Source organism: Amblyomma mixtum, chromosome 10, assembly GCF_055824585.1.
Source record: "Amblyomma mixtum isolate Tamu chromosome 10, ASM5582458v1, whole genome shotgun sequence".
NCBI lineage: Eukaryota > Metazoa > Arthropoda > Arachnida > Ixodida > Ixodidae > Amblyomma > Amblyomma mixtum.
The window spans coordinates 55,193,146-55,206,336 of NC_143021.1; the positions used below are offsets into that span (position 1 = coordinate 55,193,146).

Here is a 13,191-nt window from a genome sequence, read left to right on the forward strand (position 1 = left end):
GGAACAGTGTTGGTCAAATGTTTTAGGGGAATCCCCCAAGGTGGAGTAAATTTGTAATAAGGGAGTAATAGGGGATATTTAAAATTCCGCAAGTGCGCTTTCCCGCATAACAATGTTGCCCAAAACATGATGGCTGACCATGCGTTTTCAGCTTTTATAAAACAAAGCAAGAAAGACTAGTTTTTTGTTTGATTCTTCCAGAATACATTTCTTACAATCTATCCACACCTTTAGCGCCTGTCCTGTAGCCCACGTAGTTTCTTTATAGCGAAGTCGGCCATCTTGTTTTTGGCAACATAGTTATGTGCAAAAGTGCACTTGCGGAATTTTGAATATCCCCTATTACTTATTGGCATCCACCCAAGCGCAGCCGTACGGCTACAAAGGAAAGCTATACAGCTTTCTCAGAAACTTTGTAGTTAAAGAAAAATTCGTTCTGGTCCGGGGTTCAAACCCGGGACCACCGCTTCACCGGAGCAGTCGCTCTACCAACTGAGCTAACCGGGACGGCAAGCTTATGGTAGGGCGAGAGCGAATTGATCAATAACTCCAAGTGGGAACAGTATTGGTCAAATGTTTTAGGGGAATCCCCCAAGGTGGAGTAAATTTTTAATAAGGGAGTAATTACTCATTCGCATCCACCCAAGCGCAGCCGTACGGCTACAAAGGAAAGCTATACAGCTTTCTCAGAAACTTCGTAGTTAAAGAAAAATTCGTCCTGGTCCGGGGTTCGAACCCGGGACCACCGCTTCACCGGAGCAGTCGCTCTACCAACTGAGCTAACCGGGACGGCAAGCTTACGGTAGGGCGAGAGCGAATTGATCAATAACTCGAAGTGGGAACAGTGTTGGTCAAATGTTTTAGGGGAATCCCCCAAGGCGAATTTTTCTTTAACTACGAAGTTTCTGAGAAAGCTGTATAGCTTTCCTTTGTAGCCGTACGGCTGCGCTTGGGTGGATGCCAATGAGTAATTACTCCCTTATTACAAATTTACTCCACCTTGGGAGATTCCCCTAAAACATTTGACCAACACTGTTCCCACTTCGAGTTATTGATCAATTCGCTCTCGCCCTACCATAAGCTTGCCGTCCCGGTTAGCTCAATTGGTAGAGCGACTGCTCCGGTGTAGCGGTGGTCCCGGGTTCGAACCCCGGACCAGGACGAATTTTTCGTTAACTACGAAGTTTCTGAGAAAGCTGTATAGCTTATGTAGTGCGCCAGCCATGGCGCCAGCCCTCGCCGGCACAACTTACGCGTGCTTCTTCCCTATGCCTCCGGCAACGTGAGGTGAACGCCGTTGCGGTCGAAGTCTGCGGCGTCCCTTCAAAGGAACCCGACCGCACCCCGCGCGCCCCCGCATCTGGCGCGCTCTTTCCTTCTCCTCCCTTTTCCCTCTCGCAGCGGCGGGGCGCGCCTCCCGCGCTCCCCGCCCAGCTCCGTTACTCAGAGAATAAACGGTTGAACAGAACAGACGTCTTGTCTTCCCTGAGGATCTCCGAGCAGCTTACGCCCTACAATTGGTGACCCGGTTTTCGACGAACCTAAGAAACGTAGAGCCTAGCTTTTCCCCACGCTGAGGACAGGACGTCAACGCACGCAGCTGAAATGGAACAAAATCAGCCACTTACGCCCAACCTCAACCAGACAACGCCAAATGTGCCCGGCGAAGCCGTCTCTGCAGTCACAGTGCGTCTCCCACCGTACTAGGAACGCAACCCAGCCGTGTGGTTCCTGCAAGTGGAATCTCAATTCCAACTTTCGAGAATTTCATCACAGAAGCAGAAATTTCACTACGTGGTCGGCGCACTGCCATCAACTGCTGCAGAGGAGGTGTCCGACATACTCACCTCTTTCAGCACCAATCCTCCGGCAAATCCATATGATGACCTCAAGGCAGCCCTACTGCAAAGAACGGCCGCGTCCGAAAGGACGAAAATACAGCAGCTACTCTCCTCCGAGGAGCTCGGTGACCGGCGACCAAGTCAGCTCTTGCGGCGGATGACGCAGCTTCTCGGTAGCAGTGCGCAGACCAAGGACAATGCTGTGCTGCGTGAACTTTTTCTACAACGCCTGCCGTCCAACGTCCAAATGGTGCTTGCCACAGCCACAACCATGGACTTAACATCACTCGCCGCGCTAGCCGACAAGGTGATGGAAGTGGCCATCCCACACTTGACCGTCGCTGCCGTCAGCACGCCCACACTGTCGTCGCCGTTGGCCGTCCCCGTCACCACTCCTCAGCCGTCGCATATTGCATCCACCACCGCTACGCCTTCCGAAGTTGACCGCCTTTGTCAGCAGCTCGAAAAACTCATTGCGGCAACTAGACACTCAGAGCCGCCTCTATGCCGTGGACGCCAACGTCACCGCTCCTCAACGCCTCGACAGCGCGGACAGAGTGAGCGAAGTCCATCCGCAGGCCCACGCATCTGCTATCACCATCGTCGCTTCGGCGCCAACGCCCGCCACTGCCTCCTGCCTTGCAGCTGGACGGAAAACCGGGCCGGCCGACCACTAGCGGCGACGAGCGGTCTGTGCCAAGAAGAGTGTCGCCTTTTCCACGTCTACGACCGAACCACCGGACAGAAATTTCTTATTGACACCGGGGCCCAGGTGAGCGTTCTCCCAGCCACAAAAGCAGAGCGTGCTTCCGCTGCAATTTCGTACCTGCAAGCAGTGAACGGTACGCGCGTACCTGTTTACAAACAGCGCTCTGTGACGCTCAACCTCGGGCTTCGAAGAGTCTTCCGGTGGGTATTTTTAGTCGCCGACGTTGGTTCTGCGATAATTGGTGCCGACTTTCTAACGAAGCACGAGCTCCTCATCGACGTCAAGCGGAAGCGCCTCATTGACTCCGCAACGATACTCTTTATTCACGGCATAGCAGCGCGTGCAACTACCGATGTAGCACCCTCATGTGCTACAGTTGCCAAAGAGCCGTTTGCAGCCCTGATTAATGAATTTCCAAAGCTAACGTCACCCCCGGATTGGACTCAACCCGTCTGCCACGACGTTCAGCACCACATCATAACATCGGGACCACCTGTTTTCTCTCGCCCACGACGCCTAGCTCCGGACAAACTCAAGGTGGCCCGTGCAGAATTCGAGCATATGCTGGAACTTGGCATTATTAGACCTTCATCCAGCAGCTGGGCATCTCCACTCCATCTTGTCCCGAAGAGGTCAGGAGACTGGAGACCATGCGGAGACTATCGTTTTCTGAACACCAAGACCGTCCCGGACCGATACCCATTGCCCAACATACAAGATTTCACGTCTTCTCTGCACGGTGCAACCATCTTTTCAAAAATAGATCTTCTTCGGGCTTATCATCAGATCCCTGTAACAGAAGAAGATATCCCCAAAACAGCGATCACGACACCATTCGGACTGTTTGAATTCTTGAGAATGCCATTCGGACTTCGCAACGCTGCGCAGACCTCCCAGCGTTTCATCGACTCCGTCGTACGTGGCCTTCCCTTCGTGTTCGCCTACGTGGATGATATTCTCGTGGCAAGTTCATGTATTGAAGAACACCTCCACCACCTACGCCAACTTTTCGAGCGTCTTTCGACTAACGGCATTGTTGTCAACACCGAAAAGAGTGAGTTTGGACAACCAGCTCTCGTATTCCTCGGCCATCACTTGGACAACAACGGCATCCGCCCGCTTCCCGAAAAAGTGAAAGCAATCACCGAGTTTCCCAAGCCCACTTCAAGCACGAAGCTCCGCCAGTTTCTTGGCCTCGTAAATTTTTACCGCCGATTTATCAGAAACTGCGCCACCCTGCTTGAACCACTTGACCGCATGCTGTGCGGCAAGCACTCGGCGAAAACACTACACTGGGACACCACTGCGGACGATGCCTTCAATGCCATCAAGCGCGCTCTGGCCGACGCCACTCTGCTCGCCCACCCAATCCCCGATTATCCGCTGGCACTCATGACAGACGCTTCCAACCCAGCGCTCGGAGCTGTCCTTCAGCAACAGGTCAGTGGCGTGTGGCAACCCCTCGCATTCTTCTCAAAACGCATGACTCCTGCCCAGACACGATACAGTGTTTTTGGCCGCGAACTTCTCGCCATATACCTGGCAGTGCGTCATTTCCGCCACTTGCTTGAGGGCAGAGCATTTACCGTTTTCACGGATCACAAGCCTCTTACTTACTCAATTGGCCGTCCTGCATCCCTATATACGCCACGGGAAGTGAGACAACTTTCCTTCGTATCTGAGTTCTCGACTGACATCCGACACATCAGTGGTGCCGACAACACCCCGGCTGACGCCCTCAGTCGCGTCGATGCCGTCACGCGCAGTCGTTCCGAAACATCGACTTCGTCCTCCTTTCCCTTCGACATACATGAACTGTCTGCAGCGCAAGCAAGGGACCCCGAGCTTTGCCGCCTACGTACAGCGCAAACATCCCTGAAGCTCGAGACAGTCCTCATTGATGACGTGCCAATCGTTTGTGATACCTCCACAGGTACGCCAAGGCCCGTTTTGCCCATCGATTTCCGCAAGATAATCTTCGAATCCTTGCACACCCTTTCCCATTCTGGAATTCGTGCAACTCAAAAGCTGACCACATCCCGCTTTGTCTGGACCCGCATGAACACCGACATTCGCGACTGGGTCCGCGCGTGTGCACCCTGCCAACGTGCGAAAGTACACCGGTACCCTGTGCCCCCAACGCAGCGCTTCCTGCAGCCCGACGAACGCTTCGCAGTAGTCCATATCGACATCGTTGGCCCCCTACCCCACTGCCAAGGTTACCGGTATTTATTGACATGCATCGATCGCTTCACCCGATGGCCTGAGGCTACACCAATCGCCGACATCACAGCAGCCACTGTCGCCGCGGCCTTCGTCTCTACTTGGGTAGCGCGGTTCGGCTGCCCCACAACCATCGTCACGGACCGCGGTCGTCAGTTCGAGTCATCGCTTTTCACAGAACTCCTCAAACTGCTCGGAGCAGCAAGGCTACGGACTGCATCTTACCATCCACAAACAAACGGACTCGTAGAGCGTTTCCATCGGCACCTCAAAGCAGCACTTACGGCGCACGGACCCCCCGTCAAATGGCTCGAAGCTCTTCCGCTCACGCTGCTCGGAATCCGATCTGCCTTCAAAGAGGACCTTTCGTGCGCCTGTGCCGAGCTTGTTTATTGAACCTCCCTTCGTCTTCCAGCCGATTTCTTGGAAAGCGCGAAACCCGCCGTCCCGTCCACAGCAAGTGAATACGTCGACAGGCTCCGGCATATCCTCCGCCACCTTCAACCACAGCCGACGCGAGAACACCAACGCACTGTGTACGTGACTCCAGACTTAAAGACAGCAACCCATGTTTTCGTGCGTTACGGCCCGGTGCGTGGTTCCCTCCAACCACATTATCTCGGCCCCTTCCGCGTCCTTGAGCGCCGTCCTTCCACTTTCCTGGTAGACTTGAACGGAACGCGAGATGCAGTGGCCCTCGAACGACTCAAGCCAGCGTACATCGAGGCCCCAGTCTCTTGCGTTTCGGCGCCTGCACTTGCGACAGCCCCATTCATTTCCGACCGACAGCAAGCTCCTCCGGCTCGTCGCGTCCACTGGCATCCCAGCTGCCCAAAGAAGTAAATCATTCGTCGCCTTGGCTTCCTCTCTCGGGGGGGAGCCGTGTAGTGCGCCAGCCATGGCGCCAGCCCTCACCGGCACAACTTACGCGTGCTTCTTCCCTACGCCTCCGGCAACGTGAGGTGAACGCCGTTGCGGTCGAAGTCTGCGGCGTCCCTTCAAAGGAACCCGACCGCACCCCGCGCGCCCCCGCATCTGGCGCGCTCTTTCCTTCTCCTCCCTTTTCCCTCTCGCAGCGGCGGGGCGCGCCTCCCGCGCTCCCCGCCGCAGCTCCGTTACTCAGAGAATAAACGGTTGAACAGAACAGACGTCTTGTCTTCCCTGAGGATCTCCGAGCAGCTTACGCCCTACACTTTCTTTTGTAGACGTACGGCTGCGCTTGGGTGGACGTCAATGAGTAATTACTCCCTGATTACAAATTTACTCCACCTTGGGGCATTGCCCTAAAACATTTGTTCAAATCGAGCAACAACATCAGGGCTATTGTTGCGTGGCATGCGCCTCAGCCGGGCCACACGATGTGACGTCGGCAACACATCGTTTAGGGGTGTCTGGGTTTTGATCAACGTCCCCGCTTTGTAGAAGGCGAGAAAAGCAAAATACAGCATTTGAACAGAAGATAACAAAACTCTGTGAACAGGAAAACAGCAGCAAACAACGATCATCAGATAGAACGCAGTGAGCGTTCTTTAGGTAACATACCAGCACGAAGAACATGCAACGGTTAGGCTTCTTGTAAAGGCTGCTGCCGTCCTGCCCACTGAAGCGGTACGCTGGTGTGGTCCGACTTATAGTCCGAGGAAGAGCTGCCGTAGACCAAGGGCCGATGGTGATTGGACGATGCAGACAGGCACGTGGGAAGCCGTCAGGTGCCCAGTGGAGCACGCCAGGTATATCACCACAAGGGTGACATGGCAGTCCGTAGCAAAGCTGATGGTACCATCCACGTGCCGCAAGCTAGATGGTTGCGCAGGCGCTCTTGAGTCGAAGTCGCAAAAAAGCGAAACAGCAACAGCCGCGAGGATCTGCACGAAGAACATGCAACGATTAGGCATCTTGTAAAGACTGCTGCCGTCCTGCCCATCGCTTTATATCAGCGCTGTACGTGTGTTTTCCTGTCATTGTCCTGTTACCCTGCCCACTGCTTTGCTTAGACTAATATACTTTCACACATTCTTAAGATGTGAAGTCCAGATCAGGAAAATGACCACAAGGGGTTCCAAGCTGTTTCCTTTCTGCACCTATCCTAGAAGAAATACTTTTTTCAAACAAGTGAGCATTTGGAGATCACAAATGCTAACTGTGGCATCGCAATGTCCACAGCAAACAAGTCAGGCGAATTTTTTACTTCACAACGGATTCGCGTTACCTTTCCTTAAAGAATACATGCAACATGTAGAGAACAAAAGTACAAAGTAGATAAATAGAAGTAATCATCTTGCAATTATCACTACTGTCAAATGATGGTCACAAATGGCCCAATTCATCCTTTGGACAGATCTGCATTTCATCTGCTGAAACATGAAAATACCAAGCAGCCAAATGAATGCACAAATTTTCCCCTGACATTTACACACTGTGCACACAGGGACATCATTCCAGTCGTTCAGTTTAGTATGCTGCTCAGGAATAGCAATATCCATAGGGGGTGAATTCCTGAAAAAAAATTATTGGCAATGCAATATGAGTTCGCAATAAACAGCATAATATGGAACCATTCCAATTATGAAAGCAGAAGAAATTGCATTCAACCTACACTGTAACACTAATCGAGGTACAAAAATATCATAAAGGCTTCTTCAAACCAGCCCATAGTTGGCATTTAAACGTTATCGGGTTATTCCACGCAAACTGTTCCAGACTTGCCACTGAATCTTCGATTTCTTTGAAAAAATCATGGCTTATTGCATTACTAAGCAAACATTGCCGAAGCTTGTTCTTGGCCGAATAAAATTTTCGCTTTCGCGGCCGCCATAGCACGTTTGTAAGCGATAGCCAAACTTACCCTTGCAAAAAAATTGTAAAAGAAAAGAAAAATTCATTCTAAAAGTAGAAAGAATTCTGTTATGTGCTAGTGCTCCAAAAATTACGTGCACAGAAGCGAGCTATCCCTTGGAACGTGTTGTATCAACCAAACAGGAAATGCCTAAATGACCGTCTCCCTGTACAGTTCGAATTGTGAACAAGAAAAAATAAACTCTTTGTGTGAAACCACTCCCTTCTATGTCTGCAACAGAAAGAGGCGGCTCAAGGACGGCACAAAATTAAATTAAGAACAACTCTGATTGCATTATTCCAACCTTCATGAACTAATTCAGCTTTCGTAGCTTCTTTCGGAAGCTTGGTGGTATTTCCTGTAAAAGCCTTGCGATCCTCTGCGATCCGAGAGTTTGTTACGTTTATATGTATTGCATGCATAGAAATGAAATATTAAAGCCCTTGTGCTCCACTCATACGATGTATTTTATTATTTTAATAGCCAAAGGTAAATCAGAATCGAAAGCATTGCTATCGAAACCGAAACATAAACAGAGCTGAAGCACGGGCCTAAAACCTCGGAGGACGAAATTAATGGTCTATTCACCCGCTCGGGGCGCTGGCGGCAGTGTACTAGCTCTGCCGCAGGGCCCTACATGAGTCTCCGCCCTGAACAGAAGTATGTTTCCCTATGCGTACACCAAGGCGCACACACTTCTCAGCAGACGTAAAAAATCTACAAAGGCCCGAAGCTACCGATGGCCGCCTGGCGGCAGAAATGTAGGTTCGCTTTCAGCTTTTAATTCAGTTTATTGCGCTTTCAGAGCGCAGCTCTTATGCGCACGTTTCTGCGTTTCGCGTCGTCGCCCTCGTCGATGGCCGAAAGCGCAACCTCCTCCCCTCCTTAGCAAGAAACAAAAAAAATACAGCGCCGCGTGGACGGCACTCGCCCGCTCGCGTCGTAAAACTGGGGAGAAGGAACCCTTGGAGAGCGACCAGCCTTCTGTGTGTGACTGCCCCCTCTCCCACCGCTCGCCGACGCGGTGATTGTTCTGGACTGTCCGAGTCGTTTCTACGCGATGTTGTCGGAGAGGGCGTAGCCTAGCGTGAGCTAAGAGATGCCTCCACCTTTTCACTCGCGCGACGGCGGAGGCACCACTACAGAAAGTTCCAGATGCTCCTCTAAGCCACTCCCGGCCTTTGACCAATGAGGGCGCGCGCCCTGGGCAAGAAGGAGAATGAGACTGCACAGGCGACATTGTGTATGTGCACGCCTGCCTTGGCGCGAAGAACAGACAGACATGGAGCGAGCCTATATAAGAAGGGCGTTGACTGCCAGAGCCGTCGTTTAAGCTTCAGTGAACAAATTGTGTTTTGTTTGTTTGCTTCTCTCTGTTACGGTAGTGCACTTTAAGTGCAATAATTCTTTTGTATTGTAGTCTCTCGCAAGCGTAACTTTACTGTTAGTAGAGTGTTTCTTGAAGAAGGAATATGTCTGAAAAGTAAAAAGCTGCCTTTAATTGTACTAGCATGTCTTGCTCGCATTCTTTGCCTCAATCTATCGAAACGCTGAAACTGCTGATGAACTGCGCTCAAATTTCGAATTACGAAATAACGCAATCGTAGACAATTTTATACAGTGCGTACATAAGCTTCAATGTATTTGCGGCATCGGAGCAGCACACAACGATTGCAAACAGTTACCAGTAACGAAAAATGCGAAGTGATTAAATATAATATATTTCTTCGGATTGAAAAGTTACAATGAATTCGCCCCCTTGCCATTTTTTTACGTTCAGTCCAGCGGCTGCATGTCGATGGTGGCGAGATATATATTAAAAAAGTGTATCCTATATCGTCATCGAGAGTGGAGGGAGCATGAGATGTATGGCAGGCAAGGCGTAGCACATTTTAGGAAGGCACCCTGACCATCAAGCGACGCTTTAGAAGGCCCGAAAAGGCACTGTGCCGGGGGCATTCGTGGTGGGGTGGCTCAGAGATGTAGGAGAGGGAAGTGAGGGCGCGACGTTATGATGGGTAGGCATAATGACCCTAGGCTTATAGATTAGACGAGGTTATAGGTTGCTCGACAGGTCAGTGCTTGGTTGTAGAACAGCCTGTTCCTGCATCTGAAACCACAGAGAGTGAAGAGCAGACCGGCATAATGACCCTAGCAACACATAAGGCCGAAGGCGAACTGCACGGTCTGATCGAAACTGCTCCACCGGTTTTTCAGGTGTCCAGTAGACCTTCGGCTCCCTTTGGCGCTCTGATGGGCCTACACGGTGTGCTTCCACTCGCGCCGTGCCGGTTCACAGTTCAGCAGGGGACGGAAATGCTCGCTTCAAGCTCCAGCAGTTCTAGCTCACGTCCTCTGCCCGGTGTGCTGCGGTGTATAGTCGATGTTCGCTAGTTTGCCCAAAAAGGGAACTGAAATCACTAAATGCCGAAAACGTCCGTGTGTTGTGCAATGTCAGTGCAGGTTAAAAGACCCAAGATTGCCGAAAATATTACGGAGTCCTCTACTGCGGTCTCTTCGATGGCTGTGGTTTACCTTTCGGAGATTAAGCGCCGTATACCGAAACATTTAACTTTTTGTAATGGTTTGCACAGGTACCTTCTACTCCTCGTTCCGTTTTGGGGGCCACGTAAAGGTGCCCACAAAAGTTTTCGGAACGCATAAATCACGAAAAACGTCCATTTCCTCGCTGACTAGAAGCGCAGCCCGGCCCTGCGGGGTGCATTCTGCAATTCGCGCTGGGAACTACAAAACACATACTTCTCTGCATGGCTGCGTGCTTAGGCTGCCCAGAAATTACGCTTTGTTGGAATTTTCGTGTTCCGAAAACTTTTCTGGGTGCCTGTACACCGAGGGAAATAAATTTTTTTATTTTCCCCACTTTGCACTTTGAGTTTCTCAAGCTCTTCTGAAGTTACCTTTCTTCCAGTTGATACAGAGATCGTTTCAAGAAATACCTAAATTTGGTCTTCTTTCTTGTGATTGTTTTTATTTGTAGAGTAGATTGATTTCGCGCAGGCAGTATTCTGATTGAAACATATTTAATAATAATAATAATGGTTTTTATTTGCGCCTAATGAATAAATGGCGCGGGAGACCCGCAGTCGAAGCTGTCACAAGCGACAGCTTGACAAAGCCGGAGGCCCCCCTATACACTTGACAGCATCATAGGCGCAACGAAACGGCATGTCTCATCCAAAAAGAAAATAGAACAAAACATGAAAACATCTGCAGTTACAATCACTCATAAGAACTACATAAAGTTATACAGAAAATGTGTTAGGATGAAGCTAGAAAGCACTTACAAAAGCAGCGGAACATTCATGTGCGATGGCAATTAGTTTAGCAAAAGTAACAGATAAATTAAGCACATTTTTGCTTCAAATAAAATTCAAATGAAAGTGAATACAGACAAGCGGTACAGTCAGGGTAAACAACAATGTCACAGAGTAAACAGGAATGACAAGCGAAGTGTCCTAGTACAAGTTGAAATACCGGCGGAGTGTTTTGAACGTCACCTCTTCAAGTTGGATATGTTTATGATTTAAATCATTTAGTTACCAGGGTAGTTTATTCTGTAGTGTTTGTAGGCCGTATGTTGTGCGAAACGTCGTTACTTTCCAGAGCTCCGTGTGACGTGTCTGGCGTGTAGTAGTGTTTTGTTGTAACCTGGCTAGACGATGTAGAAATGAACTGTTGCTGGCGTTTTCATTCTTAATTGCCTTGGAAAGGATATAATCAAAGAGCTTGGTAACAGGAATTATGTTGTATTTGGGAAATATATGATACGTATGTGAATAAAACGGCAGATTTTCTATTACTCTTACAAACCTTTTCTGCAACTTGTGAAGCTTCTGCAAATCTCCGTAAGTTGTCGTAGACGAAACTAAGTGACAATAATTGAGTCGGGAGGAGAATAGGGTATTAGAAATTAACAGTAAGATTTTTGGTGGTAGTAAATTGCGATTGCGGTATACTAGCCCAATTACTTGTGCCAGCTTAATAAGCATGCTGTCCACGTGGACGTCCCATGACATATTCTGCTGAAAGATAACACCTAATGTCTTAATACTGGAAGTTATTTCGAGAGGAGGGGCATTTATTTATTTATTTATTTATTTAGAACATACTGCAGGCCTACAGTAGGCCCAAGCAGGAGGGGCGAATACATAATATATGCAAAAAAGAACAGGTTTAGCAAAATTGAAAAATGTTAAATACAAGTTGTAACACAAAATACAGCAATAAATACAAGGCATTTAAGTAGATAGACTTTTGCATTGTTATGTTTTTTTTTTACTTCGAAGGAATACGGCTTTTGTTCTGTTTGCATTAATCGTTAGGGTATTTTTACGTGTCCATTCGTCTAGTTTTATTAATGTTAAATTAGCAGCATCAACAAGTTCGTCACTAGTTTTACCGGTTAATAATATACTGGTATCATCCGCGTACATGATAAATTTCACGGTTGCATCAATATTCACAATATCATTCACGTACATATTAAATAAAAAAAGTCCTAATATACTGCCCTGTGGGACCCCTGCTGAAATAGATAATGGTTAGAACTGTGGTTGTTTATGACGGCTATTTGTCTACGAAATTCCAAGTAGGAGCGTATAAGAGATGCGGCTTTACCACGAACGCCATAGTGCTGGAGTTTCTTAATTAAAAGTTGATGACTGATGGAGTCAAAGGCTTTGGACAGGTCAATAAAAATTCCTAATACAAGTCTTCCTTCTTAAAACTGATTTAGTATATGTGCTTTTTGTTGTAGCAATGCGAGTTGTGTGCCTAAACCCTTACGGAAGCCATACTGGCAGTCAGTCAGCAGGCAATGTTTCTGCTCGAATTCGGATAGTCGCTTTAAAATAACTTTTTCGAAGACTTTTGAAAAGACGGGAAGGATTGATAACGGTCGATAGTTTCCTAAGTCGTTTTTATCGCTTTTTTTAAAGAGCGCAGCGACTCGCGCTATCTGCATCGTTCGAGGAAACGTGCCTTCGCTTAAACAGATATTAAAGATATATGTAAGACAAGGAGAGAGAAGGTCAGCAACATATTTGATGGGTTTTATTTGGATACCATCAATATCTTTAGCGGTACTATTATTTAGACTGTGAATTGTGCTAATTATCTCCCCCTCATTTACTGGATACAAAAATATAGAGCTAGAGTTGTATGGAATACCATCAAGATCATTGTCTGGTGCGTTGTTACTTCCAATTTTAACAAAGTGTTCGTTAAAAGCGTCAGCAAGTGCTTTTTCCTCTAACTCAAGACCATTTATTTTTAAGCTCTGTATCCTTTCCTCAGGAATATTGCAATTCAACAAAGAGTTCAGTTTTTTTCACGTTGTGGCCATACGTGGAACTAGTGAATTAAAGGAAAGTGTATAGTAATCTCGCCTGGCCTGTATTATATCTTTGCCTAAACGATTCCTAATTTTTTTAAAAGCCTGAAATATTTCAGGGTCTCTGGTCTTTATAAATTCACTGTAGAATGCATTCTTTCTCCGTATTCTGGCAGATAGCTCTGCACTAATCCATGGTTTACGTATTTTTTTTTTGTTTAATGCACTT

General features: G+C 48.4%; 1 pseudogene; it reads left to right on the plus strand.

Annotated features, from left to right (window-relative positions):
* The first annotated feature begins 1,605 nt into the window (after window positions 1-1,605).
* LOC149325832 (uncharacterized) lies at window positions 1,606-6,428 on the plus strand (annotated as a pseudogene).
* The last annotated feature ends 6,763 nt before the right edge of the window (window positions 6,429-13,191 follow it).